This window comes from Lissotriton helveticus, chromosome 2_1 (genome assembly GCF_964261635.1).
Source record: "Lissotriton helveticus chromosome 2_1, aLisHel1.1, whole genome shotgun sequence".
NCBI lineage: Eukaryota > Metazoa > Chordata > Amphibia > Caudata > Salamandridae > Lissotriton > Lissotriton helveticus.
In genome coordinates this window covers 1,526,237,714-1,526,258,187 of record NC_136059.1, presented here as the reverse complement: position 1 = coordinate 1,526,258,187, position 20,474 = coordinate 1,526,237,714, and the positions used below count along the sequence as shown (strand labels likewise).

General features: G+C 43.5%; 2 pseudogenes; both read right to left on the bottom strand.

Annotated features, from left to right (window-relative positions):
- Window positions 1–13,118: 13,118 nt before the first annotated feature.
- On the bottom strand, window positions 13,119–14,287 carry LOC144818762 (protein phosphatase 1 regulatory subunit 12A pseudogene; annotated as a pseudogene).
- A 118-nt stretch (window positions 14,288–14,405) lies between these two features.
- LOC144820279 (protein phosphatase 1 regulatory subunit 12A pseudogene) lies at window positions 14,406–16,698 on the bottom strand (annotated as a pseudogene).
- Between the last annotated feature and the right edge of the window lie 3,776 nt (window positions 16,699–20,474).

Sequence of the window (20,474 nt, the reverse complement as noted above, 5' to 3'; positions counted from 1 at the left end):
TTGACTGAAGGTGGGGGGGGATTCCATTAGCAGGGATTGTGCATTTCCGGAACCCGTATTTGTTCTGGAGATTTTCAGTTTCTCGTTTAGAAAGGAGGGGGAGGAGGAGTGCAGCACTCTGCGGGTAATGCAAGCGATTTTGAATTGGGCCTGCGCTTCAATGGGGAACCAGTGGAGGGTTAGCAGGGCCGGGAAAATATGGACAAATCACTTGAGACCTAAAACAAAGCATGCTGCATGTTATGTTATGTTATGTTATGTTAACTGTAATTTCTTAAGCGCGCAGCTGCCCCAGCTAAGGGGCGTCCCGGCGCTATATCTGAAAAAGTAACATAACCAGCAAAACCAACAGAGACATGATTAATAAGGCAAAGGGAAAAGATACGTCTTGCCGAGTTGCTCTCAGTGGGCCTGGGTGAACTTTGGGAATGGCTGAGAGAAGGGTAATTACATAGTCTAGTCTAAAGGGAACAAGAGACTGACTCTTCCGCTATTTTGAGGTTTTGTTCCGGAATCAATTGTCTGATGCCCTAAATCTGCATAAGTCAGAGTTGTGCGTTGTTAGCAATGGCTGCAATGTGGCTGTACAGATTGAGATGATTATCAAGGTGATACCGAGTGATCTGGCACTCTGGACAACGATGTAGCAACCATCCAGGGCAAGAAGGTTAGCCATCTATATTTATACTGCCATTTTTGCTTTCGGAGGTGCCATTACATTTTGGTTTTATTTGGGTTGAAATTTAAATGATGGTTTGACATCCAGCTTTGAATCTTTCAGAGAGATTTTGAAAGCAGGGCAATGTCTTCAGGAAAAAAGATTTTCAAGTATATTTGGGGGTCGTCAGCATAGAGGCAGAAGAGAATCCCAGAGTTTCTGAGAATCACACATAGAGGTTTAGGTAGAGGTTAAAGAAGGTTGGGGAGAAAATAGAACCTTGGGGGATTCCTTGGTGAACGCTGACTGCTCTGGAGAGTGAGCGGCTCATTTTCACAATTTGGGAATGGTTGGATAGGTATGAGGATAACCAGTTGAAGACAGTGCCTCCCCAACCAATGTGAAGTTCAATAGTACCAAGGCGGTCCAGATGGTTGACAGTGTCGATTACAGCAGATAAATCTAGGAGGACCTGGAGGCAGTAGTTGCCGGAGTCGAGGATTCTGAGGGAGTCATCGACTATTCAGAGGATCGCAGTTTCTGTACTGTGGCCCTGACAGAAACCTGATTGGAAAGAGTCGAGTATGTTTGTTTGAATGTGGGAGGCTAGTTGGGATGCTAAGTGACTTTCGTCGACTGTCTAAAATGGGAGTGTGGGCACTGGGCAGAAGTTGTTCAGGTTCTCTGCATTGAAAGGTTGTTTGTTTCAAGAGAGAGTTGGTTTGACCCATTTATAGTCAGTCTGAGCAGAGGGCCTGTTTGAGAGAGGAATTCACCAAGGTGATCCATATGGGGATAAGATGTGTGGCAAGAGATTTGCTGATAGAACCTGGGATGGCATCCTGATGGTGGTTTGAGGGTTCTACTTTGGAGATTGTTCGTTGTAGGTCCTGTTCGGAAATTGGAGAGAAGGAAGACCATGATTGTAGTGCCTTACATTTCAAGGGAGTCATTGATGGCAGCCCGATGTGGATGTCTCTAACTTTTTTATCAAAGAAATCCACGAAGTTGTTGCAATGGGCCATTGATGACTTAGGAGCCGAAGTGGTGGAGTGGTTAAGAGCCTCTGCAATTACCTCAAACAGGCACTTCAGTCTATTCTTTGCTTAACTCACAAGGGCTCTGATATGGGAGGATTTGGCTCTGGGGATTCGGTCTTTGTAATGTTTTCTCACTTTGCGGAGCTTAGTCAAACTCAGGTGAGAAGGCCCTTTTCTCCATTCGTTCTAGCATTTTCTGATCAGCTGTCTTTCTTCATAAAGCTCCATAGAGAGCCAGGGTCTGGAGGGTTTAGGTCTAAATAATTGGCATTTTAGGGGTGCACATTTGTCAATAAGGGATTCCATGGAGGAGTTGTACTTGCCGGTGGACTTGTTAATATCCAATTGAGATGTAATTGAAATTATGGCGGAAAGGGCTATGACGTCCTTGGCTTCTGTGTCAAGGTTAGATGTGTCCCTGAACCATATTTTCCTCTTTCTTGAGTTGCCTGTTTGTTTTGGTATACAAGCCGGTTAGGGAGAATGGAATCTGCATATGATCGGACCAGTAAACGGGGATGGGACATATGTCTTTAGTTTGGGGTAGTTGGATATTATCAGATCCAGAATGGCGCCTTTGTGATGTTTGCGTTTATGACAGTGTTGTTGGACATCAATGGCACTGAGAAAGGAGGTGAGAGTGTCCACATAGCTGTTACCCATGCCTCCCCGGTGGATGTTGAAGTAACCAAGGAAGATATTGTTGTCTAAGCTAATGAGTTGCCAAGTGAAGAAATCCATGCATTCCTCGATGAAGGACTTTTTTTTTTAATTATCTTAATTCGGATGAGAAACATATCCATAAAAGAGGCAAGCACATACATAACCACAAAAGAGGCAAATACTATAAATAAATACATACATAGTCATAAAATGTTTTAAATCACATAGTTCTTTAGTGCATTACAGACTATAAAATGCAGTTAGACAGAGTTAATAGAGACACAAGCTCTAACCACAATTTTCAGAAATGTGTCCACATGGGTCATCAATTCATCCTCGTTAAATTCGAGGAGAGTTTTGTAGGCGTCGCTAAAATCAACATAAGATTTTTTTTTTTTAGAGGGAGCAAAATGATTTAGTATATTGTTCATAATACCTGCAAAAAAATAAAAAGTGTAATAAAGTTTGGCCCAAATGGAACAAAGTCAAGATTTGCTTGAAAGCCCAGAGGGAAGCTTAGCAGATACTTGACTGTATGTACCAGCTCTTAGGCGAACCAGGAGACCACACTCCCATCGACCCATTGCTTTAGTCAAATAGCTAGGTACGTATCGATTGTTCTCAATGTTCAAGTACACAATTACGCTAGATTTATTGGACTGTGTGGCCAGTCTTTCCATGTTATAATACCCATACTGGACCGCCCACAGCTCCTTTTTATTTCCAGTATCTAGATTATTTGGGTTATCAAAAACATTTCCATAGCTGATCCTGCATAAATTGGACCTTACCTCCGCTAGCCACGGGATTTCCATGCCTTTCTCACATTTAAGACAGTTAGCTATAATATCTCTGGTGAGGGGCACTGCCTTGTTTTCCCATATGCTTAACCAAAATAGGGCAGGCGCGCTCTAATGAAATCTTTGATATAGTGTAGCTTAAGTTCACTATGGCGCACAAATTGAGGAGATGAGATTGGGGCGCCCAGAACCTTGTGACAAAACCTATTCTCCTAAAGCTGAATATTATGACTTTAGGCAATGCCCCAAATTTCGGCACCATATGTAGCTGTCAGTGTACACTGGCTTTTAAAGATTTTTAAAATAGGTAAAATACCTCCCCTCCCCTCTCCCGGGTTGTGGCAGGCTGAGTACTGTGTTAACTGACCTAGAAAACCTGGACCTGCAGTAGGCAATATGGTCTGTCCACAGACCATTGCCAGCAAAAAACAAACCCAGGTAAGAAAGAGTGCTAGTGCTGGATAAACTCTAGTCGTCGACATGGAAATTAATCGGCAAATACTTCCTCGATCCACAGGCCATTATAAAAGATTTTTTTTAAATTGCACACAAATCTAAAGTGGCCATAAAATCAACAATGCCTCGGACTAAGAGACGCAGGGCTTTAGGGGTGCGGCCCATTATGACCGCACCATCAGCGTATAATAGGGATGGGAGTATAGACTTGTTGATTCTTGGAACATCATTAGTGAGTGTGATTAAAAACCTGTGTAAATTAATAATTTATAAAATAAAAAGTAGTGGGCCAAGTCACAGCCCTGCCTTACCCCTCTAAAAACACCAATATCATTGGAAACTTCCCTGTGCATGTTAATTCTGATTCTAGCTTTCAAGTTTCGATGCAGGTAGGTTAGGAAATGCGCTATTGTCTCATCCATTCTAGTTTATAACAGGACAGACCCCAACCACGAACAGTTAACAAAATCAAATGCGGAGGTCAAGTCCATGAACGCCAGGTATATTGGTAAACGCTTAGCGATTGAATATTTCCCAATTATCAAATTTAAATTGAGTCACTGCTCTGTTGTGCCCACCTTGTTTCTAAAACCGAATTGACAGGGATGTAAAATAGTAGTCTCCTCTGCCCAATATTTGATCTTGTTATATAAAACCGTACCCAGTATTTTCAACGTTGTTTCTATTAGAGAAATGGGCCTATAACAACTCGGTTGCGAGTGATCGCCCTTTTTAGGTCTCGGCTGCACGCGCAGAAGCGCGTGTCCGCCGACAACCTATTGTGGCCGTGTCTCCTTTCCAGGAGACACTCCTGGCCGCGCGCATCGCCTTGGAGGCGATTTCAAACGAGCACGCGAACGCTCGCTGCATTCTCTCACACACACACACACACAGAAGCGCCCATGCATGCACGCACGCACGCACGCACATACAGCCTCCCACACACACATACACACGCGCACGCACACAGACACACGAGTGCTGCCCCCCTCGCCCCCCCGCACCCCGCACACCGCACACCGCACCCCCCAGCCCTTTCTAACTTACCGGGGCAATCTCGGGGGACTCCGCCGCTGCAGCTCTTGCCAGCTCCTTTCACGGGGCTCCCTCTTGGTCAAGGGAGCCCGCAACAGTCGCCTAACCTCCTGCTGGCGGGGCCGGGGTTCTCCACTGCTCACAGGAGCCCCGGGCCGCGATACGCATGCCTCCTCTTCCGGTCCTGACGCGGCCCCGCCCCCGTCACAGGCGACATTGCCTGACTTCCGGTGGGTGCGTACATTTCCGTCTTCGTTATTTATTTTTTCTATTGGTGGGACGTTAGAGCACGGCACAGTGTTCAAAGTGCGTTCATTTCACAGAAGCAGATTGCAAAGTTGAATTCAGTCATTTAAAAGTGGTAAGAAGGAATTTCAGAATTCTGTCCGTTCCAATGTCGTTTAACACAAGAAAATAAAACTATTTGGCTTAACTTGCATTATCCACTGAGGGAATTTCAAAGTCCTTCTGTTGTTCCATGTGCCTCGGTATCTTACCATATGAATAATTAGGGAGATACCACAGCAGAGCATGGAAAGCCACGCCGTTTGCATCAGTTTTTTTCCACTAGCTCTTTAGAGCTATGCATTTGACGACTTTTAAGGGGGCCATTTTCAGGGTTGCCTTTTATGGAGTTGTGATTAGGTTTCTTGCCTTTAGGATAATTGAGTGTAGGATTCTGTGGCGTTCGACTGCCTATTTTTAGACGTGCATACTCATTTCCTGGCTGCTGTTTAGATACTATGATCTATTTTTTTTATTTTTGTTTAACTGTTTTATCAGCTGTTTTTAGAACGGCCAGACATTTTTCGCCCACTTATAGTGACAAGATTTTGTTGACTGCTCTTTAAGATGAGGTGTTTTTTTTAGTGTTTCTGCCGTGGTTAATTGTATCTGACATTGCACATCTGCTTTATTATTATTTTTCCTTTATGATTAGACATTTTACTACTGTAATGTTTTGTTGACTGTTTTCATACTGAGTGCTTTACTGGGTTTTAGTTAGGGCCATTAAAATTATAGGACACTGGAAGACCAGCTAATTTGGCAGGAATTAATACACAATGATGCAGGAAAAATGTTGCTGCACGTTCTCTGACTGTTATTATCTTGTTTTGTAATTTTAAAACATTTACATATAAGCAGAGAGAAAGCCAATATGCCTTTCTTTATGTTAAGAGACGTGTTAACTTGAAGTTTTCCTGCGTGCTCCCTCCAGATGTCCCAGAAAAAAAATACATATAAAAGCAAAGTCTTGCACTACACCAGTATGGAAGATAGCAGTAGAGCCCCGTTGCTGAACATACAGCATTAGGAGGGGTAAGGCGAGCTATCAAAGATGTGTTTCATGAAAAGGAATCAGAAAAGGGCGTTTGCATCTCTAAGTGAAAAAGTTAGAAAGCAAAAACAATACATTGCAAATTTGATGCTTTTGACCATGGCCAGTATTTCATAATGGATTTAATAAAGTCTATGTATGCGCAGATGTTCACTTCTGTAACAAAAGAAAAACGCACTTCCAACATGGTTTCAGGCCAGCAAAGTGAAACAAATAAGCGAGAAAAAGACATTGTTGAACAGTGACCTATCTTTATGACAGACTAAGGAATGCAAACAGCACGCATTTACGGGAGTTTAAGGTATTGGCATTGTAAACGACAATGTGTTTTATTTAGGTTTCAAAATCCAAAACATAATAAAAGGCATTGTCATTTACAATGCCAATAGCTCAAACTTGCATAAATGCGAGACCTATTGCATTGCAAATGCTTGTTAATGATTGGTACAATGATGAAAGTTGACCATGTACTTGACAGCGGTGAGTTGGGTAAATTATTAAAAACATTAAGCAAGAGGGGGGCCCAGATATCAGGATTATGTTTAATGAGGTCTATCGGCACCCCATCTGGTCCTGGGGTATTGCTGCCTATGCTCTGAGTTATAGCTTCCTCTACGTCTGGGAGACAAATTACGACTCCCTTAGGATTTGGCAACTCTAGTGTATCCTTATAATTTTGTGGAGCTGTATATATTTCCAGAGAAATGCGCCTCCCAGGCCTCGCTGGTAATATTACAGCTTATCGGTGAAAGAACTTGGCTCACCGCCCGCATTTCTTTTATGGCAGTCCAGAAAAGTTTACCATTCTTATGGCACGCAGTCTTGGCAAGCGAGTCCCAGCGGGAGATCAATAACTCTTCCCTCTTTGATGAAGTTGCCAGCTTGTATTTTTTCCTACACATTTGTACTGTCTGTGGACACCTCGGGTTCGCCACCAAAGTCCTGCGCAGCTGTTGATTTGCTACTGAGCATTCATGATGAAACCACCTAGGGTTGACAGGTGAGGGGCGAATAGGTTTCATAAGATCAGTCCTGATGGTGAAACAGAGATTAGAAAATGCGGTGACCACTTCAGGATTTTTTGATTTTTTTTACCTTCTAAATGAGGGTACAAATTCACATTTAATATAGTGTACAATATATAATGAATAATACAATAGTTACCACAAGCTTTACAATTTACAATTTATTGTAATGGCTGAACTGTTCAGTAGTTTTAGATGACATTCTAGAACGTGCCAATAGGATGGTGTAGTTTGCATTGTTTACAGAGAAAATATAAAAGCTGATCCTAACAAAAGCAATCTTCACTTACATTTTACATATATATATATATATATATATATATATATATAAGATCTGAAATCATGCTGGTATGGTCGGTTTTTACGCTGCTAATGGCTGCGCGTAATTCCTGGTGGATTGACACACCCCGTAACCGACCCAGACTCGCAAGGGAGAGGCGCATCTTTTGTCAGGACTATGCTGCTTTGTGAGAAACAAGTATAGAAGCGCCCACCGGCTGAAAACATTCGTTACTGACAGGGCTGAATGGAAGGGCCCCGTGTGTGGCCCTCCTCACCATTGACGTGGACTTATGAGACAGCTAGAGTTTGCTTAAGGATTTCCTAAAGCACAACATGAAGTCGTAAATAATTCCGTGATGGCAAGTAAGGAAAAGTTATCCGGGGTGGTCGTAACCTGTTCCGGCGTTGTTCTGGCCATCGGATTTAATGATGATTACATTCGGCCGATTGAAAGCATGTTGCATTTGGCTGGGGCTGACGCTGCGGAGAGATTGCCACGATCGACATTGGAGAATGGAATAATGCCGGAAGTGCAGTAAGAGGCATTGTGGACCTTGAAGTCGGAATAAAGAGTTTATGGGACTGTGAAAGGGAGTTAAGGTAAACCAATGACATTGAAAGTGAACATTTGTATTTTACACGATATAAAAGAATGACAATGGGTACTCCTTTACCTTAACTCGAAAAACACTGGAAATAATGCACTAATTGACTGCCTCTTTAAAATTTATGGACTGTTGTCCTTCTTCAATGTCCTAGCTACGTTTTAACTGTCTAACGTGCCCACCCTTGAAACTATGCATATGATGAAGAGGTTACAGACCTCGAAACGCGTCATGCCGTCCTGCTTGTGAAAACCATCTTGCCTGGAAATAAAAGATCTGAAATCATGCTGGTGTGGTCGTTTTTACGCTGCTAATGGCTGCGCGAAATTCCATATATATATATATATATATATATATATATATATATATATATATATAATTTTTTTTTTTTTTTCAAAAGGCCACTGAAATGTATAAAATGATTTGACATGGTGTCAAATTCGATGCCTCTCGATATGGCACCACCCAGTGCATATAACGTATGTGAGCAGAATGAGTTAAGATTTAAAATAATAGTAACATTATTTGGCTAGGGAAAAGACCGCATTCTTAAAAATGAAATGTAATGTAGCAGATATGGTTATGCATGTTCTGCAGTTCATGAAAAGAAAAAACAATGACCGTATTAAGCATTCTTTCCTATGAAGCACGGCTCCATAAAATGTACAGGAACTAAGTTTTTCATACTATCAAACTAGTAAATCTTGTCAAAATACTCTGCCCAATAACTTAACCAGCTGTAACAGACATTTGCAGCTTGCAAATATTCGAGCATGCCACGTGGTAATCTGCAAACAATACCAGAACACCTTTATGCATATTTATTTTAAATATACACAGATGTCCCGGGGTGTCCGGGGACGCGAGGGGTAGGCGGTCCTCCACGATAGTATCCTGCTTTGTAACGGAAGGAGAGGCCGAGACCCGGAATAAGGTTCTTAAAGATGGTTTTATTTGTGTGTAGGTTTTTCGCTTTCTACTGGTGATGCGTTCTCTGGCGAACGCGGCGGGGTCATAAGCAGGAGGGCGAGGCGGGTCCAGGGTGGCTCTTGCTTCGTTTCTCCACGTCTTCCGACTCGGACTCCGTATGGAAGGAAAGAAGACAGGGGAGGTATCAGTACTGGATACACCGCTCTACTACAAGGGACCGGGAGTGAGGGAAACCAGTGGCAGGTGAATTCCGTATACTCTTAGTGGAGGGTAGTGCTCGTGATGGGGTGGGGGTCGGAGGCTTAGGCTACGACGCTGCGCTTCACTCTTTGACGTTAGGGACTGAACTTCCCATCCACCCTGCCATACGCCCCCGTACCTGCTGAAGCCACGTTCCTCCCGTGGGACCTTGGCGGGGCGGGTCGCAAAACCGTGGGCCTACTGGCTTAGCCGACACTTCTGTTCTCCCCAGGATACCGTCCTCTTCTTCCTCACGACTACAGCTCTCTCGCTTCTCCTCTCCATGGCTCGCTCCTCGGGAAACGCCGTCCGATGCTTCCTGGTTCCGGGTCCCTTTTGACCTCGACGCGTCATGCTTAGGGGTCGTGGCTACTCCTCCAGAGCCCAGTTCCTTAAAGGAATAGGCATCTTCATCGTCCGCTGTCGGCCACCAGTATCTGGGGTCTCCAGTCGTCCAATCTGCTTCGTCTTCCGGTTCCTGGGGCTGGGGCTGAGGAGAAGAAACGGAGGTATGTAAAAACATAGGGCCGGACCACCATTCGGTGGTCAGACCCCCTTCAAGGGGCCCCCGGGAACCCACCCCGTCACAACAGAATAGCAGTACCTGTTAAAATGATTATGAAGGTTATGCTTTAACATCTTATACTACAAATCTTTAATTAAAAAAAAGTGAGCAAAAATAAAAAGAATGCAGGACTTCTAAAATATCTATAGTTCTGTGACGGGGCGGGACACCACCCTGACACCCCCAGGGATGAACTCACTATCAAAGACTGGTGGTCAGCTGTTCCCTCGTCGCCCCTTTCTGTTTTTGCCAAACAGCCGAACTCTCCCTGGCCAGAGGAGTGGACTCGCGCAGCCTCAGAGGAAGGGTGGGGAGACGACGGCGAGAAGGAACACGGCCTCTTTAACTTCACCGTCGAGGGAGACGAGACTCCGCCCCCCTGGGACGTCATGGAGCCAAAAGGAGGTGGATCCCGGAAGACTGCGGACGGGTTTTCCCGAGGAGAAGAAGTCGTGAGAAGCGGGAGAGCGAGAGCGGAACCGGAGTGCGGCGAAGAAGAATCTCTGACGAGCCCAGCTGTGGACGGCAAGCCAGGAGGCCAACGGTCCGGTGATTCGCCCCGCCACGCTCCCGCGGGAGGAGCGTGGCTTACAAAGGTACGGGGCAAAGTGGCGGGCTGGGTTGCTCGTGGTAATCTCACAAACGAGTGAACGAGTAGTGTAAATAAGTGTGAAGTCTCCTTATCCCTTTACCCTCACGAGCACTAAAGGCATGGGATCGACGTCTAGAAATACACTTATTTACTTGGTGTCCCTCACTTCCCCGGTCCCTAAAAATCCTACGAGGAACGTCAGTGTGACTTCTTGTTTTCTCCTTTCTTTTGCACGCACGACCTGAGTTGAGGACCTCGGCCCCGACGACCACTACTGAACTCCCGGTCTGGAGGGCTCTCATCTACGGCGCGGTAGAAGCACCCTGGAACTACCCATCTTCCCCAAGGTCGTAAGGACGGAGCCGGACGAGTTTGCTCGAATAAGACTGACCAGTAGAAGGAGAAAAGCGTATCTAAAAATAAAACCTTCTTTAAAATCTCTACTCACAGTGTCAGACTCGCTCCCTCCCACCTCTCCTGTTACGGATCCTTACAAGTTCCAAATGATTTTAAATAATTTAGCAATGAAGAAAAATGCATATTGCACAAATATTGAAAGCACTTGTGTACAAAGTCTCAGTTCCAGCTGACAGTCACCTATGATTGCTATACAATAATGCGTTTGTAGATGTGTTTGCAAACTTGGACGCGGAGGGAACATATTTCAGGAACCAATACAAAATAGGGGCCCCCTGAGAACGATGTAGGGCAGACCAGCAGGGGAAAGAACACCACTTACAATCAAAAGGATGGCTGCCCTATATATTTCAATTAGTGGCTCATTAGGAGTCCATGGATTTCAATTCCGCAATTTTTAGCTCACTGCATTTCACGGCCGCACCACATCATAAACGAAACAAGAGATAGAAAAATACAAATTTTTATTTTCTTTTTCAGAATATACTTTTTTCCTTTTTCACAATTGTGTCATAAAATATCACTTCACATGACAGTAGTTCAATCATAAAAACAGCCCCACATCACCCTCAAATCTTTCATTCAGACACAACAGAAACAGTCCTCTACCATATCCTCATGCAACCATCCATTACATTCAGTTTATTAACAAGAGATACATCATCCATACATATCTCCAAGTTATACACTGAAGATGTCCTGTAGTGTCTTCTCAGCAGAGGGCCGCAGAGACCAAAGATGATAATATCAGGTCGGGAAGTAGAAGTGCCAACGCGCGTTTCGGAGCCAGGCCCAGTCTACGGCCGCACCTTCATCAGGGCACATACACGATGGGCGATGATGGGGGGGGGGTTGGGGGGGCAGACAATATCACAAGGCGGCCAATCTCACACCTGGGAAACAGGATATACGATGTAATAAAGATCCTTCAAGGTTACTAGAAGGCGGCTATTCGTGGGAGAAGAGCACCAATAATGAGTTACACTGACAGCGAGTCTCCAGCTTCGCGCTGATTCAAGGGGCTTCTGTTCGGCAGAAAACAGATATAGCAGGTCTTTAACTAGGGTTCCGAGGTGAGACAGTTCTCAAAGCAATAGATTTTTAAAAGCACGGCTAGCAGTCCGGAAGCACGCCTTCAAGGGGTTTGTCAATGCCGTAGGAACACTTTCTTTCTCCGAACTATCCTCAGCACACAAATGATTTGAGGTACTGCTTTGTGTGCCACCTGCAGGACCTGCTGTCATCTTTGTAGTGGTACAAAAGGGGGTGGTAGTGGACGGAGCATCCGAACCAATCAATCACGGGAACACTGAGACAGGAGCCTCTGCTTATTAGAGCTTACAAGTTATCGAACTTTTGAATCAGATTTCCCCCGAGGTTCGGACGGACCCACCTCGGAGCCGTCAATCCTACTTGCCACCTTGAAGGCGTGCTTCCGGACTGCTAGCCGTGCTTTTAAAAATCTATTGCTTTGAGAACTGTCTCACCTCGGAACCCTAGTTAAAGACCTGCTATATCTGTTTTCTGCCGAACAGAAGCCCCTTGAATCAGCGCGAAGCTGGAGACTCGCTGTCAGTGTAACTCATTATTGGTGCTCTGCTCCCACGAATAGCCGCCTTCTAGTAACCCCCGCCCATCGTGTATGTGCCCTGATGAAGGTGCGGCCGTAGACTGGGCCTGGCACCGAAACGCGCGTTGGCGCTTCTACTTCCCGTACTGATATTATCATCTTTGGTCTCCGGCGCTCTGCTGAGAAGACACTACAGGACATCTTCAGTGTATAACTTGGAGATATGTATGGATGATGTATCACTTGTTATAAACTGAATTTAATGGATGGTTGCATGAGGATATGGTAGAGGAGTGTTTCTGTTGTGTCTGAATGAAAGATTTGAGGGTGATGTGGGGCTGTTTATATGATTGAACTACTGTCATGTGAAGTGATATTTTATGACACAATTGTGAAAAAGGAAAAAAGTATATTCTGAAAATGAAAATAAAAATTTGTATTTTCTATCTCTTGTTTCGTTTATGATGTGGTGCGGCCTTGAAATGCAGTGAGATCAAAATTGCGGAATTGAAATCCAAGGACTCCTTATGAGCCACTAATTGAAATATATAGGGCAGCCATCCTTTTGATTGTAAACATATTTCAGGAGCCAGCATTTTTTGCAAATGGTTAGTAGAATAAGGTTTTTCAAATCGACGAGCTGATGAAGGAAGAATGAAGGAGGAAACCACCGTAACCTGTGGCACAATGAATGACGCGTCCTGGACAAAGGTCTTCTGTGATTACTGAAACCTTTTCTCTGATGCAAAAGTGTTTATGTAGTATGTACAACTAAGGCTTACAGGTTAAATATTTGCGGCGTCTGTGGCCTTGAACACTTTCCTCATTTGCTGTAACTCTCAGTCATTTTGTCTCCTCAGTAGCTGCGCTTTTACATAAAAACGTGATCTTGATACAAAAAAGCAAAAATCAAACCAAAATGTCAGTAAGAGGGGGTTTTGGCTGTATATATGCAAAATGACAGTCGACAAGGATTTTCACAAAGCTTTCAGTGACTGCCAAACCATGGTCCACTGGCGTTAACTTGTGTGCAATTTCAAAACTTGCTCCTGCCAAAACCTCTTATTTGGAAAGTTTACTTATAACTCTTACCAATGCCCCATTTTCGTCTTTTAGTCTCTGGTTGTCGGCCTTTAAATCCGGTAACATCTTAAGCTCCTCTTCCATTTCAGATATCCGCCTTTCCAGAGCGCGTCTTTCCATTTTTTCCATTTCTAACAATGACCGGTCTGCAAACCTTTCTTGCCTCTGTGTGCCTTTTCCAATTGCAACTTCAGTTCGGTTAGTTCCATGTTGGTATCATGTAACTGCATTTTCAATTTTTCATTTTCTGCAATGATCTGCTCATAAAGCTTTTTAAAGCCAGAAGTATCATCCTTCTCTAGCCTGCTAGAAAATGTTTTTCTGTTTTCTAAGTGGCTATTTGACCCAGATCGCCCCAATAAGGAATCACTAGAAGAAGTGCTGGATGTTACTGTATTGTACCTGGAAAGGCTGTCATTCTGAGTTTGCTTGTTATTAGTTTCCTCTCCAACGTCAGAATGGTGTTCATTTTGATCACTATCCTGTGTCCAATACGAAACCCCTGTTGATCTCCGCTTCTCTCTGGGTCTCCGTCGCTCTTGTATAGATTTTGATTGAAATTTATCCTCCATTTCCTTCTCTTCTGCTGCCCGTTCTCCATCTTTTTCATTTTCTTTTCCAGTGTTTCTGGAGTAAGGAGAGTAAGTAGACGTAATGCCTAGAAGGCTGTTTGGTCGATGTAACGGATTTGAAGAGATAGCACTACTGCTGGAAGTCGAAAGTGAGGAGGACGACGATGGAGTAGCTGAAACGGATGTTGATACTGGTCTGTACCTCTGATAAGCCTCATCTGTTCTTGAATATCTTTGCCTAAAATCATCTTCTCTTGATTCAGATTCTTTTTTTGTCATCGTGCTTTTCCTTATCTTGCTTATCTTCCTTCTCTTTATCTTCATTTTCTTGCTCTCTTGTTCTAGGTCGACTTCTTCCTATGGTCTTTTCAGCTTCCTGAATATCAGTCAATGTGACTCCCTGTGTTGACCTTCTGGACTGTCTAGCTATCCTAGATCTGGCTTTTCTTTGGGATTCAGACTCCTCATCTCTGACAGGAGTGAGGTATGATCTGCGTCTCTCTCTGAAATCTGTTGTTGACGACACTGTGCCATCAGATGTTGACGTAGTTGTGGTTGTAGCAGCAGTATTTATAACAGTTGGAGCAACAGGGTTTGTCAATGCCGTAGGAACGCTTTCTTTCTCCGAACTGTCCTCAGCACACAATTGATTTGAGGTACTGCTTTGTGTGCCACCTGCAGGACCTGCTGTCATCTTTGTAGTGGTACAAAAGGGGGTGGGAATGGACGGAGCATCCGAACCAATCAAACACTCACACCCAGTCAAAGATCTGGGTTTAATCCATCACCGTTCTTTAGCCCACTCTGCCACCCCAGTTCAGACATGGCTATATGCAAATCAGTCTGACCCTGTGCCTCATGGGAACAGCCCAGGTCTAACTGCCAAGCCATTTCTTCCCTGGACCGGAAACAAGCTTCCGAGGACCGGTTTCTAGCATTACAGCCGTCTTCAGCTCGGCTTGCTTGAATCCAGTGGCAAAGTGAGCAAGGGACTCACGTCTGAGCATTCCCTGCCACACTTATGGCGGCCAAAAGCGGTACAAAAGGGGGTGGTAATGGACGGAGCATCCGAACCAATCAAACACTCACACCCAGTCAAAAGATCTGGGTTTAATCCATCACCATTCTTTAGCCCACTCTGCCACCCCAGTTCAGACATGGCTATATGCAAATCAGTCTGACCCTGTGCCTCATGGGAACAGTCCAGCCCGAACTGCCATGCCATGCCTTCCCTTCTTCTTCTTGTGTATGAACCACTACTCCGTATCAAACTTGAAGAGTCTCTATTTTCCTTCTCTTCTATATCAGAGGTACTTGCTAGCCGCCTTGGAAATGTTGGTGCAACATAAGCAAATCTAGTTCCTTTACCATCTCTCTCGTTTTCTTTGTTGTCTATAGTGGAGGAAAGCCTTGGGCTGGATGCAGAACGCATAACACCAGCGGAGTCCTTTTCTTTGTGAGCTTCTTTTACTGACGTTATCTCAGCCAACGCTCCATAACTACCAGTCTTCCGAAGACCTAACCTCCAAGATGCAGGAGATTCATCTTTTCTTTCTTCATCCTTAGGCGAAACCTTACTGGCTGGAGTCGGGATCTTTTTAACAGGTGATATAGGAGTGACCTGTCCAGTGGGCAGTGATGGTGCTGAAACCACAACAGGAGATAGCAGTGCACTGGTGTTATTTGTGGTGCTACTCACAGGTGCCAATGGTTTGATTTTATCAGTTTCCGTTTCAGATTCAGAATTTTCCTCCTCTTCCTCTTCACTAGAACAACTGGATTAATCTTTCTTTACTTCCTCTTCATCATCAGCCTTTTCTTGCTCATGGGAGTCAATAGTGGGTGTATTCTTTTCTTATTAGTGCCTCTTTATTCTTTAATGGGTTTTGTGGCTGATTGTTTTTCCACGGTTGAAGATTCAATTAAAGGTGATTTCTTTTCCCGTTTTTCTGCAAGAAGAAGGTTCTGCGTCTTTTGTAATTCTTCCAGATATCCTAGAATGTCTTCATCTGCTACATCAAAAGCAGTCTGGCCCACTTTATTAACGGTTTCCATTTCACACAAGTTCTTCACTAAAATTCGACATGCTTCTTCTTTACCCCAGTGCGCAGCAGCATGAAGTGGTGTCCAGCCATCGAAATCTTTGATATTTATATCATAGCCTGCCTATATTTAAATCTTTAAAATTTCTGTGTATCCTTTAGCAGCAGCTACATGAAGTGCTGTACCTCCAGATTTTGCATGTCGGACATCGTTTATGTTGCCACTATTGAGCCACTGTCGTGCATCGCAAAGCATGATTCTTTCTTCCACTTTTCTAGCTGCATCTACATCAACACCTTGCCGACTAACTTCGTTTTGAAGGAGTTCCTCCATTGCTTCTTCCTCTGCAATGTCCAATGGCGTATCACCTCACTATTAACTGCACCTACATTGGCTCCTTGACTAATTAAATACTCGGCTATATCAAGATATCCCCAAGAAGAGGCAGCATGTAATGGTATCCAGCCTTCGTTGTCTGGTTGGTTAATATTTGCTCCATGTTCCACCAAGAATTTCACCATATCTATATTATCATCAATGCAAGCCTGGTGCAGGGCGGTCAGTCCGTCTACGTTCGCATAATTTATGTCTGCCCCACGATCCAGCAGCTAGAACCCCTCCTCGCTCTCACCACTGGAGCATGCAGCCAGGAAGATTGCGCCATCGTCGAACTTGACCCTGGTCTTCTTGCGCCTAACCACGGGCGGCTCGTGGTCTGTCTCAAGAGCCGATCCAGCGCTTGAGCTGCTCGTTGCGCTTCTGCTTTGCCTCCGCCATCTTCATCCCCTGGCTGCAGCTGCTGCCGCAGAGCCCGCTCTAGGGGAGCCTCTGCGCTCACCCCCCAGCCGGAGGGGAGGGCTGCAACGATCAACCTGCACAGCACCAGGTCCCCCACTGGTGCACGGCGCACAGTGTGCCCTACAGTCCACTTCAGGATTAGAATCAGCCGGTGTCAGACAAACCTCTAACAATGTAAGGTTCTACCCTACCACTTTTGTTAAGTAACTGCTCAGGGTCAGCCCCTCACCACACCAATCGGAGGTTATCTGTAGATGGTATCAAATTTCTTGCACCACACTCTATTTTGTATGCACCGTTTTAAAATCCACTTTTACTGGATTATGGTCACTATGCAGTGTCGCCACAACTTTACCATGCAATAGAAAATCCTCTAAATTAGGGGAGATAAAAATATAATCAATTCTTGTGGCACAGCCCCTTCCTCTCAAAGTCGGGAGCGATATATCATTACGTACTAGGGCAGCAATGTCCACGACGTTGCTCAAATTCTGGGTTAGCAGGTGTTCCATTAATTGTATGCCCCTATTACAAGTTGGGGCTCTACTGGAGTTGCTAAAACTAGAATGCTTTCCTGTCAGTTTAGCGCTGAAATCGCTGCCCTGACAGATGCCTGCTGTATTATCAACATTTTTCGAGTTTCTTAGGGCAGTAACATAATCAAAGAGATTAGTGAAATTAGTATTATGTTTATTATGGAAATTATTATTATAGAAATTTAACAAATAAAGTGTCATGCTTCTTTTATATCTTAAAACTTGAAAGTTATCATTATAAGTGGGTATGATCTTGGTGCAACCCCCTGCAATAATATTCACCCATATTGCTAGACCACCAGTAGGTCGACCCATTTTGGGTAGTGGGGAAGGAAGTTGAAATCAACCTCAAAATGCAGGAATTCAGGTTAAGAAGTTTAATCAGCAGCACAGCATACATCCAAGCAAATAGGCATCCAGGTTACAACTGCCTTACAAAGGGAGAATGCTACAGTAGCAAAACTCTGTTTGGAACATTGAGCCATGCAAGAACCATAACAAGTCACATGCCTTAAAGACATACTGCCCTAATGTGTATAAATAATATAAACCACAAAACATAAGATACAACACATCTCCCTTATTAAAAAGGAAACTTCTAGAAAAGCATAACAGATACTAAACAATGCAAGATAAATGGTTATACAAAATCTTGTAATGAATTAGGCCTTTTTCTGACCCGAACATCTATCTTGACTCTGAAAGCCACAGAATCATCATTTACTACATTGTGACATTTTTCATCCTGAATGTGAAATGCTTGAGATTGTCCAAAGGGTTTATTAGGACATTTAGCAACCTTTCTAGAATTCCGTACCTTACCATCTTGGGTGACCACTGTGTTACTAAACACTTTCTTTATTTGAATCGTTCTGCCATACTTACTCATGCCCTTGCTGACAATAAAAAGGTTTTAAAATCCTAACCCAATCACCTACTTTGAAATCATGTTCCTTAGCTTTCCACCTATTGTTGTACCATGAAGAAACCTTATCCTGCTTACAACCAATTTTATCAGCAACTGCCTGGATATCAACATTGTCTACTTCCAAGTTCCTGCATTTCTCCTTAAACCACCATGGACAAATGTCTGAAGCAGGATCTCTTCCTTTAAGCAATTTAAAAGGACTAATCTCTGTGGTAGTGTGTGGGGTGATGCAATAATTCCATATTTTTTCCCTGAGAACATTCAACCAATTACCTTTCTCTTTAACAGCATCAGATATGAAACTTTTTAACACACGGTTGAAGCGCTCAACCTGACCGTTCTCGTGAGGCTCATAAAGTGATGTGCGAATATGTTTAATCTTACAACTCTTTAAGAATTCTTCCATTTCAGCTGAAATCAACTGCACACCATTGTCAGAAATCAAAGTGGCAGGACAACCTTCTCGTGCAAACACCTCCCTAAAAAAACAAATCACAGCACTGGTAGTAGCCTTCGCAACAAATTTTACTTCTGGCCACTTCGAATGATAATCAATAATGACAAGAGAAAACCGTGATGTTTCAGGCAACATAGAGAAAGGTCCAGAAATACCAAAAGCAATCTTATTCCATGGCACTTGAGGCCACTTCACAGGTTTTAAAGGAGGAACATGTATTCTTAACATTTTATCACTATCACAAGATTCACCACACTCTCTAACAATACGATCAATTAATCTGTCCATGCCTGGCCACCAAAAATAGAGTCTAATCAACCTTTTCATTGCCGAAATTCCAGGGTGTGTTTTGTGTGCCAATTGTAAAATCATCTCCTGCACACCATGAGGTGGAATGCATTTGCCAGATTTAAACAATAAATCACCTTCACACAATAATTCATCCGCTACATTATAATACGGTAATAAATCAGATCTAACCTTATTCTTGTTAGGCCAACCTTCCAACACACATTTTTTAAGAAGAACAAATCTGTCATCTGCAACTTGAGAATCAAGCCAAGTTTGTTCAGTGTTGTCCTGATATTGGGAAGGAAGGAATTCAGCAACACTCAAAACAAAATCCAAATCCCTAATTGCATTAGTTTTCACAACACTATCTTTACAAGGTAGCCGTGAGAGGAAGTCTGCAGTGGCATTTTTTTTTCCTGGGATATATTCCACAGAGAAATTGTACTCTTGAAGTTTTGATGCCAGACGTGCAATTCTTGCTGTAGAATTCCAACCTCCACCAACTGACAAAATGTGTATCAGGGGTTTATGATCTGTCCTAATAATGAATTTGCTGCCCGAAACATATATCCTATAATGCTCAACTGCCCACACACATGCGAGCAACTCTCTCTCAATAACCGCATACTTGCGGTCCGCTTCATTAAGTGTTCTTGAAGAAAAAGCCACATTCCATTCCACATTGCCATCATATTGGGACAAAACAGAACCCAAACCATACAAGCTGGCATCAGTAGTAATAATGCACTCATGGCCTATTCTAAAAGGTTTTAAAGTGGGAGCATTTACAATTTCATTTTTGATGTCTACAAACGCATTATTCTGCTCATCCATCCACTCAAAAATAGTTTTCTGTCTTAGTAGCCTCCTTAAAGGTTCCATTTTGGTTGCGAAGTTCTTAACAAACTTGCTGTAATACTCGCACATGCCTACAAAGGACAGAAGTTGCTCCCTATTGATTGGAGCCGGAGCTTTAAGAATAGCCTCCACATTGGATTGTTTTGGGAACTAAACCCTCCCCAGAAAGAGTATGACCCAGATATTCCACGATTTACAAAAAAACTTGCATTTATGTGCTTTTAATGTGAGACCACTGCTTTCAAGTCTTTTACAAACCTGATCTAAATGTGCCACATGGTCTAGTGCATTTTTTAAAAAGACTAAAATGTCATCTTTGAAGCATTTGACAAAAGAATCTAAGTCTCTAAAAATTTGAAACATTAATCTCTGAAAAACAGAGGCGGCTGAAGCCAACCCAAATGGCATCCTTCCATATTGAAAAAGTCCCATAGGTGTAATGAACGCTGTATATTTCTTAGATTCCTCAGTAAGTTCGATTTGATGGTATGCTGACCTAAGATCCAGAGTGGAGAAAATCTGTGCACCATCAAACAGGGAAACAAGCTCATTAATATTGGGAAGTGGGTGGCAATCAATAATGATGTTGGAATTAAGTGCTCTTAAATCAATGCACACTCTCAGCTTCTGATCAGGCTTCCGTACTAAAACTATGGGTGAAAGCCATTCAAAGGATTCAATTGGTTCGATA